Source organism: Ixodes scapularis, unplaced genomic scaffold (assembly GCF_016920785.2).
Source record: "Ixodes scapularis isolate PalLabHiFi unplaced genomic scaffold, ASM1692078v2 PGA_scaffold2__306_contigs__length_199485367, whole genome shotgun sequence".
NCBI classification, from domain to species: domain Eukaryota; kingdom Metazoa; phylum Arthropoda; class Arachnida; order Ixodida; family Ixodidae; genus Ixodes; species Ixodes scapularis.
Window position 1 is genome coordinate 155,513,927 of NW_024609857.1, and position 12,099 is coordinate 155,526,025.

Sequence of the window (12,099 nt, forward strand, 5' to 3'; positions counted from 1 at the left end):
CCCAAGCCTTTGGAACATTCCGTCGATGTCTTTCCCCTCGTTGAGAGCGTTCCCGATGCACTACACTGCACGATAAAAAGAGTTCTAGTGAATTGGAACTGGACACAACATGTATATGTCACAGAACGTTTTCATAATGTCAGCGGCTTGCGTTGATTGCCCTTGCTTGTTTCACAGAGTTTCACATTTTGAACAAGCTCCTGGAAGGTTGTGCGTAGTACTCATCATTCTTCTCCATCTGCAGAGCATCTTTTGTTGTTACGAGGTTCAGTGTATGAATGGTGCAGCGACGTTGCGGTGGCAGTTGCCTTGCAATCATGGCGCCGTTCTGATCGTCAAGCAACTCAGTCAACTCTTTCGGCTGAGCGTCGTTGCAGTCATCAGTTACTTCCCGTGTGCCCCGTAGATCCTGTTACAGAAAGAAGTGGTGTTGAAAACGTTATATCTTGTGCTTTAAAACTTTTAAAAGACAGTTGCTATTTAAATGATGAGGTTCATTACAGTCAGCCTGCAGCACCTTTGACAACATTAACAGGTGCTTACTTGAACTCTTTAACAAAATTTGAAGAGTTGTCAGTGGTGATCATGACGACTTCTCAGTCAATTCAACAATCTTAGAAAACCTCAACCAATTCATTGGTTACCCGTCGTTGGGTTAACTTGCCCACCATTCGACGACAAGCCAAAGTGGCCACTCGGGGTTCCAATGTCTCGGAACCGCGCCACAGTGTCATCACGCCCAGGAAATGTCTGGAAATATAAAAATGCGATTGGTAATTTCACACGAGTTATTTTTTTCTCATACTACATTTCCACTCAAGGTAGTGCGCAAGAATTACCTGTGAAACACTGTCCAGCAATCGTCCGTCACAACAGTATATTTTACAACTTCGAAGATGGTCCTAACCATCGTTTTAAGTTCGTCGCACATCTTCTCGATCCTCTTCACCAACATCCGTCGAGTCAAGTGCCTCTGTTGTCAAACACCAACTTTACAAGAGAAGGCTCTTCCACAATGCTAAACGCGTGAGAACCTTTCACCACGAAGTGGACTACGAGATCATCATACTTATCTTTTGAGACATGATGACCAGTTGCCGAAGTGCGAAACAAAATCTCTTTAACAGCGGCTGGTCTGCGGCCGATGCTAAGTTCAATTCAGTCGTCGCTTCAAAACAGAGGCTTCAAAGAGTTCAAGACTTGACGAATGGAGAGGCTGCAACAATAAACAAAGGTCAATACTGGTCAATTATAGGCGCGCGTCAAATCTGGGATGTTATTTGCTGTTGATGCAGTCGTTGCCATCCGCGATGTCTATACGCACAAAACACATACATTGAAAAAGTTAAAACTTCACTCACCTTAACGTGCTTTTTCAAGTTAGAATAACCTGTTGGCAATGCGCTGATATCCATGAGCTTCGGTTAGCAGAGAAAGCCTTTGAAAATAATGCAGCTATTGTCTTCAAACTATCTGACCTGAAAAAGCATTGAGAACCCACGTTCTCAATGCTCCTCCAATTTGAATTTTCCAGCCTTCATGCTGGATGCGTAAGTGGGGGGAAAACATGTTTCACCCCAAAGATAACAAATCATTACTGTTGTTCTGGTGATTCACTCCGTCGACGTCCCCTAGAGTATGCCCTAGTCTTCGATTCCCCTCTTTTTTTTTTTTAATCTGCTTCTACAGTGCGAAGATGACAATAAGTTGTGCTTCTTCCCGTGTTTGCAACCTCAACGTTTACATTCGGTCTGTACGCGATTCTGGACCAACCAACGAACCTTCTTGTGTTCGCTGGGTGAAGGACATTCCCGGCTGTAGAGTTTGACTGACGTGTTAAGCGATAAACGTTGCTCTACTGTCACGCTGATTAGTTGTTTTCCGGGTTTCCCATCTGCCTATATCGCAATAAGCGCATAGTCAGGCTAGAATTAAAACAAGGCCATTTAAACTGTGTTGTATAGATTACTCCTCAGAAGTAACGATATATCGTTACTCGTTACTTGTCCCTAAAAGTAACTAAGCACGTTAGTCGCTCCTTCTCTAAAGAAGTAACTAAGTACGTTACTCGTTACCACAAAAAGTAACTAGTTAGAAGTAACTCGTTACTAGTACCGCGTTATGCACATGTCTGATTAGATAGGTACTCCGGGGGAAATATGAGCTGAAACGCCGCTCCGTGAGGAGCGCGGTACTCTCACAGTTGCCAGTCGTATTTTTCTGAAAACTGTGATACCCGCATAGAAAAGACAGTTTTCTGCCGCTCGAGGCGCCACACTGCACTTCCGCGTCGTCTGCTAGTGAGGAAGAGGAGGCAACATCCCTTCCTTTAGTCGAACGGCAAAGCCCATGCATGACACAGTACAAGTCTATCGCAAACTTTCTCGGAATAATTTCTGCTTATGATAAAACTCATGATGACGCAATTATGAGTCCACAGTTAAGTAGCCCAAAACACAGATATTTATTTCTATTCGGGCAAGACATATTCAAAAGACAGCGACTATTTTCACGTCAATTTCGACGTCCGTTATGTCACTTCCTCAGGACGCGAAAATATATTTCGATTCATTTTTACGTCCTCCGTCGAAATATCTTGTTTTCATCATTTTTATGTCTCAAGCTTAGCACTTCGTTGTAGATGGTGATCGAAAGTGGCGGCCCGAAAATTCCACCTGGCTTGCAATGGCGTCGCAGGTCAACACACGTTATCCGACCATAAATGTGCCGTCGACTGCAGTTTTTAAGAGCTTTTTATGTGATGGTGAATGCAAAAAAAATGTGATAGAAATGAGAAGAAAAAACAAAACAATACAGCTATTAGGCCGCCGCTAGAGTTTGCTTTCTTGTGTGTAACATTACAAGATGGGGCAGCGCCGTCTCTCATAATTTTATGATGTTATTTATACAGACAAGTGGTCTCAAACATGCGGCCCGCAGACAACCAGCGGCGACACTCCGTTGTCATGCAGAAGGGTGGAAAGTTGGGCTACTTGGTAGTTATTCATCCTGATCTAAAAGAGCACAAAAGAAGAGGACAGAGTAAGAAAACACTTACGACCGACAAGCGCTTGTTCGTCGTTCGCTCGTGTTTTCTTACCCTGTCCTCGCCTTTTGTACGTTTTTAAATTAGAATTCGTCCTCAAGACGTGAGAGCTAGAAATGACATGCACTATAATGATCTTATGTTGTGAATGTATTTCCGCTCGAGACGTAGCTCTGCTCTTTTTGCATATTTACGTAGTTTTTATTAACATGCTTTCATTCGCCTCATGTCTCATTCTAATTCTTGCTCCCCAAATTTTTATCAAGGTAGTCACCCGTACAACAATTCCGCTACTAGACTGCAAGAGCGAGCACTTCGCTTAAGGACTCACTTCGGCTGCACGGGCACTCTCTGAGCAGAGTAACAGTCAAAGATAAAACTAGAGCTCGAGATTTTTGCCGTTAGAAACCATTCCCATTAAGCTACAATATTTTTTCCCACTACTGCCATAAGGCTCATCAGGAAAGTGATAACGTTCGTATGAAGACATTTTCTCATTTTTAGACATGTTGAGCTCAGTTATTTCCAGAGTAAATTTCTCAAACCAAGTCACAGTGTGCTTGCTCTCGTAGGAGCAGTTCTATTTTAATACTTGCTCTCAGGCAAAGGCCCAAAATAGTCCTATAAGCGAATCAAAGTTTGAAATGTCACTAACAGCACTGTGATAAAAATTAAAAGGAAGCACGCAGCCCCTTTTCTACAAAATCTCTGGACCCCCCATCCCCTCTGTAGGTTACATCCGGGGGTGGGCATTCTGGCCCCCGCATTCAAATGAGTTGGAGACCCCTGATATAGGCCAAGGATTTGAATATCGTGTCATAAAAATTTCGGTCGATTGCACGACACATGTAATCGGAAAATGCGCGTGTCGCACAACCGTGAGACAGGTTGCAGAATCATTTTTGCTCGCTGCATCGCAACCTTTCTTGTTCGTTCGCTTCGACAAAAAATACCAAAGATGCAAGGTTTGCATTCACGACATTTTATTTAACATCCCGATTATATCGTAGCAAACCCAGACTCGTTACACACGAACAAAAAATAAAGTTTAAATTAAAGAACGAGCCTACGAAACCCGGTTAAGAACAGGGCGGGAACCAAATGCAAAGAGGGACTTTGAAATCTTTCGAACACGTTTTCTCAGTAAAGCGCGGAAGCACGCATATTGTTCCCAACTTTGTGCTACGTAGTGTACGATGTTACATATGTTACGTGCAGGCATGATGGATTGATATAATAATAACAGCTTTATTTACCATATAAATATGGCGGGTATTGTTAAATAAGCTTAATGTTAATAAATCATAATATCCAGCTCCCTTCTGTTGGTGATTCAAATGTTGAATAAAGGGGTGTCCAAACAGGACACTACAAAACGCACGACTCCGACAAATCATGAAAATTGAAGCGGGCGCGTCCGCTTCAATTTTCACGATTTGTCGGAGTCGTGCGTTTTGTAGTGTCCTGTTTGGACACCCCTTAAGACGCGCGCCGGAATGACGTGCGAGAGCTCAGAAAACTACCGCCAGACGTGTGACGCAAGAAAGGATAAACTAGATAGCCTAGCTTGAAGAGGATCAGTCTGAAACCATGGGAAGCGTTTTCAATTTAATGGGGGACCTCTCCTGCGGAAGTTGGTCGGAAGTGCGCATGCCCTGCATCGTTGCGCGTCAAGGAGCAAAGCAAGCGGAAAGGCGGAGACGTTTGCAGACGATCAATGCTTTCGACACCTCCACACTGCTCGTATTGCAAGCGCGGCCTATAAACCACGTGACCCCTATGCAGCAGATGGAAACCCTTTATCATGTCGGCCACTGAGGATCCACTGTCAAGCCAGTCCAGCACACACGCTGAATAAGAAATTTCCCTTGCCAAGTAGGACGGATACTTCTTAGGCATGCGACACAGCAACACGTGACTAAGTTAACACAACACTGAAAACACCGTGAGAAACTAAATAGAATAAAACACCTTCCCCTGCGACTGCGGCATTGACCGAGGATATAAAGTAATAAAGGCACTATTTTGAGTTTTTCGAAAGTGACGTCGTCAACGTCAAAATAATTGTTTACATATTTGGTGGGCGTTTAAATTCCTTATTCGAAAAATTGGAGAGTGCTGAAAGACGTGCGTAAAACAAATGTGCACTACAAATGTTTGGCGAAGTGCATTAGCATAGAGAAATTCGAGAGTGACTGTAAATCGCATAATAGGCCATTTGCTATATCTTCCAGCTTTCGAGCCCGCACTCGAGGAATCGAGGGAATGGTATCCTTTCATCAAGAAACTTTTATTTGCTTCGTCTTACTGCTACACTCTAGGGACTAAGACATCAAGGCATACCACAGTGCAGCCTTACTCGACCTCAGTGAACCGCAAGAAACCGTGTCGCACATTGCCTCAGAAACTCTTCTCTGCCTTGCACCAGGAGCTGGTTCTCCAAGTTCTGGACGACCACGTATACGTTCGGCTGATCAATGAAAAAGCGTGCGTGACCTGCGACGCCGTCGCAATGCTTGACAACGTCACCTCCGCAATGCAAAACGTCCACCAGCAAATACTAAGTCGGCGTAATTCCCATGCTGCCTCTGGCGCGAAACGTAGCTCAGGGAACACCTCCGCGATGAGCACTCGCAACGTTCGAGATAAAACACAGGCATTAAAACATGGCTCTTTTTCTTGGCAAGAGAGCAGTTATAGCAGGTGTTGTCTGTGATCATACCCAAGACAGTCCACATTATTTTACATCGTCTGAACAGAACGAAGCGTACGAAGCCGGCTTGTTGTTTCCACTTCCGGGATGCTTCAGCAGCCCATGTGCTCTGGCATGTACAACACCTGCCTACACAGGAGCTCTCTTTTTTTTTATTCCATAGGAACCCGAAAATCATGTAACTTAGTTGGGTTTTTTCAAAGGGGCGATGAGAGGGATACGCAAGCCACGTACCACACCCAAGAAATAATGAGAAATTTCAGCAAATACAGCTTGTCGGACATCGTAAGGCTAAAGTGGCTTGCTTTAGCAAGCTTCTCTTGAACTTCTCGCAGGAGTCATGGTCACTGTTCTCTACATATGCCGCGTTCCGTGAAAGACACCCTTAGTGATGTCACATCTGTCGCTGGTGCGAGACCTCTGGGAAGGGGTCCCCAAAGAGAACCCACTATCAGGAGTTTCGTCTTTCTCAAGGTTCAGTTGAGTCCCGGACACCGCGGCATACACGGCCAACACATTAAGGGCTGCTGCAACGCTGACATGTTCAATGACAAAAAGAACATCATCTGCCTATGCCGAATTATTAGCTTGCTACGAGGCAGGAAGTGGCAGTCCCCTGATGAGCATTCAATCACTTAAATCACATTGTGCCACTCAAAAATTTACAAATGTATGGATTTCGTGGACATGCATCAGCTCTTTATAACATCTTATCTTGCAGATCGTAAACAATACGTTCATCTGAATGGTTGTTCATCTTATATTAAACCCATTCTATCTGGCGTTCCCCAAGGAAGCGTATTAGGTCCCTTCCTTTTTAATTTATACGTTAACGATATTGTCAATATTAATAAAAAATTAAATACGTAATTTACGCTGACGATACACGTTTATTTATTACCGGTAACTGCTGTCAGGAACTAGCAATAAAGACAAATCAAACGTTGAAAGACCTACCTGGAGCCAATGTAATGCTTTAAAGATCAATGATAACAAAACAAAAGCAATTTTGATATTTTGAAGCAACTAGTGATATTGTTTTAAATGGAAGCAAAATAGAGATTCTATCTAGCTTTAAGACACTTGGTGTTATATTCATAGATCGAATTAGTTGGGAGGAACACGTAAATTATATTTCGGTAAAATTGTCACGAGTCGCAGGCTTAATATATCGTCATCGCCATATTCTGCCCACAAATGTAAAATTAATTATTTATAATTCAATATTTCTCTCCCACATCCTTTACTCCTTCTTAGTCTGGGGTACTGCTACAAATACAAATTTAAACAAAATACTTCTAACACAAAAGAAAATATTGCGAAGTATTTGTAACGTCTCATACGATTACGCTAGTGAACCTCTCTTTAAAAGTTTAAATTTAATGCCTGTGAATAGATTGTATAAATATCGTTTTTGCGTGACCTATGAATCAGAAGTACAAACAAACCTTCATGCCCCTAGTGAATTGACGTCTCTCTCGCCAAGAGTAGCCACATATCCTACTCGAAACACGGAAATTTGGACGCTCCCTATTTGCAAAACTAACTACGGTGAACACATGTTAAAACATGCACTTCATCGACTGCTTAATTTTCTTGTTACTCACAACATTGATCTTCCCACAACGTCTGTAAAACATCTCCCAGCATTTCATTCTTTTTCAATTGGTGATCGCTTAGTTGTTATGTTTCGTAAGCTTAACTTTTGCTGAATTGGATAATGCTGTGCTTGCATGGACTTATGTACTTTGTTTTTGTTAGCCTGTTGTATAGTCGCACCATTTTTGTAATATTGTCCTGTTATCAACTCTGAAATTGTTAGTTTTTTGTTTTGTTTTTTTCTTTTTGGATTACTTGTTGTGCCACTGCTGCAGCTTTTTTCCTCGGTCTCTCTCCGTCATTTTTGTTTTGACAGAAAATAAACATTATTATTAACTGCAGAGCAACTGCAGTAGATGCTCTACACACAGCGCAAACAGTTGTGTACATAAAAAAATTGCCTTGTCTCACCCCGCGGGTGACTGGAAAACTCTTCATTTGCTGACTGTAGACCACCAGGGTACTGTACAATGTACAACCGCCGTACTGTTTCTGTAATGACGTCCGGCAGGCTGATTGCTTCCAGCACCGCATAGAGGTCCTCCTGTTCCGCTCGGTCAAATGCCTCTGCTTGATCTAGAGGCACTACGTAGCCGTTTGTCAACATGGCTGCTGAGTACCCCAGTAAGTCACGTGCCAAGAGGAAAGATGACGTGATACTTCGCCCTGGAACTGCGCAGGTCTGAGCGGGGTTGCATTGATAACTCCATGACACTGCCAAGTTATCTAGCGAGGGTCCACCTTAGCAGCTTGTAGCCCTCATTGAGTAGCGTAATGAGGAGCCAGAAGTTTGGGGACCGGAGGTCTCAGTTTCGGCGGCAGCACAACGAGCGACTGATGGAAGGAAGCGGGGGTATAACCTGCCACGAGGAGTCCATTCAAAATGCTTTGTGCAACCACACAAAGGACTTGCTGAAAAGTCCTATAGAACTTCGCAGGTAGCGCGTGGGATCCTGGCGCAGTGCCATAGTTTATGTTGGACAGGGTAGCGTAAAGTCCCGAGGTCCTCAGTGGCGCACCGAGCCGTCTTCTTGTCTGCGGTTTAAGTGTAGGGAGTTTGCGCAGCATCGTGGCGCCCTTTGAACGTCTTGCTACAGGGATAATTTTGTCATCTCTCCAAAAGAGTCTGCGAAGTGAATAAGAAACCCTCTCAATATCGTGAACATCTCTGCCAACGTTGCCATCCTGCAGAAGCACAGCACTGACGTGATTTCTTGGATTGGAAACCAAATGACCTCTATGCATAAAGCGCAAGAAAGCTGCACTGGCCTGGGGAAAAGATTGTGTTCTTGCATTCGTCGCCGTTATTGACATCTCGCGAAGTTGTCGAGAGTGACGCTCTTGTTGACGACGCAAATAGCTCTGCACCAGAAGGGTGTTCTTTCACTGGAACAACAGAAACAAGAGTCAATGGCAGAATGATCGGCAATTTCGACCAAATCGATGCTTTTGCACTTTTGAATCTAATCCGGAGCTATCCTAAATAAGCGTCTTGTAAACTGCAGAAACCTGTAATATTGCTTTTAGATTTTCTCGTAAATGCCATTATTTTTCACTCTGACCATGCAGTCCACCCTCCTAACTGAGCTGCAGAAATCTCTCGCAATATTAGCATTCTCGTGATTCTTGTTTTAGCATGAATTGCTTAAAAACCGAGAATTCAAAACACCCAAAAACATAATTTAGCTTAGTGTCAGCGGCGCTGCTTATAGCATTTTTAGCGTTTAAGTTAATATCAGCGTTTTTGATGCTGTACAAGAATGATAATATTGTAAGAAATTTCTGCAGCTGAGCCAGCTTGAAGGGGGGTTGACGGGTTGAAGAGCACAGTTTCAAAACGCTGACATGAACTAGAAATATTAAAAGTGATATGACTGGTGTATGCAATCTGCACGACACTTATTCAGAATTACTCCAGATGGCACTCAAAAGTGTTTAAGCATCGGATTGGTCGAAATTACCGATCACTGGGAAACACATGGAACACCGTTCCCTTGACTCCTCGAGTGCCGGCCGGTGCGCTTGGGGGATTTAGTAAATGGTCTGTTCACACCTATGAGGGTGAACGTCGGCGCAAGAATGATCAGAACTCATTCTTGGGCTACGAGGGACGAGGAGAACGGGTAGCTCGCGGGAGCTTTCGGAAAACCCGACAATCCTGGACGTCCATCTTGACAGTCCCGCCTTGAGAACTGCCGTCTCAGTAGCAAACGACAAGGAAGTGCAGTGTGGCGCAGCGACCGCCGGAGGGGAGTTGTCTTGGCCTCAGCGGGTGTCACAGTTTGCAGGAAAATGTGACAGGTTGCTCTGATATTACCGCGCGTCACACGGAGCGGGACATCGGGTGAGAATAGGGACTTTGAGCAAACTGTTGCCGTGTTCCGCGTACCGCACTACCGGAGCCTTTGAAACATGCTTTTAAGCGCGTGGTGCGGTACGCGGAGCACGGTAACGGTTTGCTAAAAGCCCTAACTAGGGACTTTTAGTAAACCGTTACAGTGCTCCGCGCACTGCACTACCGGAGCCGTTCAAGCATGCTTTCCAGCGCGCGCCTCGCGGTTATGGTGACCGCGGGGCGCACGCTTAAAAAGGTGCTTCAAAGGGTCCGGGAATGTGGTACTCGGAACACGGTAACGGTTTACTAAAAGCCCCTATTAGGAACTTTTAGCAGACCTTTAGCGTGCTTCGCGTACCACCCTACTGGACCCTTTGAAGCATAACTTCAAGCGCCCACCCGGGTTATACTGTTACCGCGTTGCGCACGCTTAAAATCATGCTTCTAGACTCTGGTAGCACGGTACGTGGAACACGGTAATGCTTTGGTAGAAGTTCGTATTAACCTGGATAGCACACACGATTTCAACTAGAAATTACCTAACATACCATACCACAGCAGATGCGTGACTTGCTTTTCATCTACATTCGAATTTTGCAAAAAGGAAGAACCCAACGATTTTCTATTGCAACCTTTCGTCCTTTGATAAAGCTTCCGCTATTTAAATCACGTAAAATAGTTATTAGTTTTTGTGGCCACCAGGTTTCCAGTAATGGCTATTATTTTTAACTGTAGTTGCGATTTAATTGTAGATGAGCCTGATGATCTTCGTTTTAATTAGTGCAGTAACGTGTCAAAAATATAATTTACGTTCACACAATCACAGAAAAGCTTAAAAGTTTTAGTTTGACACTAACACACAAAAGAGGGTAGGTTTTATTTCTCGAATTAAGAAAACTACAAAAAATGGGAAGAGCACAAGCCTTCAATTTCGGCCAACCACCGTGGATTCAAGACGCTATTTCTCAGTCTCCCCTGCGGCAGCCGAGTAAATAGCCACACCGGTGATCTGGTGAACACTTTACTACCTTGTCACGAGACCACGGACAACGACGCGGAAAATTGTCGCCAGAATTGCAGATCACCGCCGGTTTGCCCCTCAGAAACGACGTACAACGTTTCAACATCGCAATGATGCCCATCACAGTTGGGACCCGCATTTGATTACATACTAAGCATATTTGGAGTTCGATCAGATTATATCTGCCACTCAGAAGTGAGCACTTCTGGTTTTGGCATTAGTAACGATTGCTGTCCGCGTGTTATCAGCTAGTTGCGCAGTAGCAATAGTATTCGATATATTCTACGTCCAAATAGTCAAGCACCTGGAAAATGACTTCACTCAAAAGCCTAATAAGGCAACGAAGAACTTTCGCTTCTTGAATCTCCGACAAGGAGAGAAGGAGATAATTCAAGACTTCGTGGCAGGCATTCGTCGTATCACGGACAGCTCTAAATTTCGCTCTCTGCTGGACCGCATGTTAGGCGGCTGACTGGTCTCTGGGCTCCTCAACTAAAACCTACAGCAGATTCTATTGGCGCGCCATGACCTGATGTTGGGCTCGGCGCTGAATGATGAAATGGCTGCTGAAGTAGCCACCTTAGACGCCGCACAGATGGGGACGCTAGACGGAGGACTTCAGAAGAAGACGGCGAGGGAGCGCCGAATTTCTTAACTGCGAACACGGAGGGAGCGATACCAAAAAAAAGGCCGCATCTCCACGTGGTGAATGACGTTGATTGGGGCGAAGCTCTGGTGGTGCTGATGATACAGATTTTATTGTTCATAGGTAGTGCTGATGGTGCTGATTGTTTTTTTTTTATTGCTCATAGGTAGTGCTGAGTTCCGGGTTGCCGTTTCGACTTCATTATTACTGCTTTATGATCGGTGAAATGCAGAGCCAGTGGTCCTTCTAGCGGATCAGCTTGGATCCGCTAGAAGCCGTGGGAACGCATCTTTACTACTTAAGTCAGCGGTCCATGTCAGAAAGAGAGTGTGTGGTATGGATCGTGGTTATATACACAGTTGAGCATTTGACCGCAGCGCCTATAAACGTTGAGCCAATGCACGCAATGTTTAACGCGAGTATATACGCATTTGACCGCAGCGCCATCTCCTGTATAGACATTGAGCGACTACATGCAACGTTGGAGGGTAGCGTAGGCAATAACGAAAACAAAAAAGTAGGGTAGCGTTGTGGTTAAGACGTCTGCCTCATATGTAAGCGGTCCTGAGTTCAAACCCCCTACGGGCGTACGCTTTTTTTTTTTTTTAAGTGGTCCGATTCCGAAGGCATTGCAATCAATGTGAGCACGGACGCCGGACGGATGGACAAGGCTAGTTAGACCCTAAGGAGCTTCGCCCCTAAAAACTTAAGGACAACCGGAGCTTTATTTTCGTTTGGA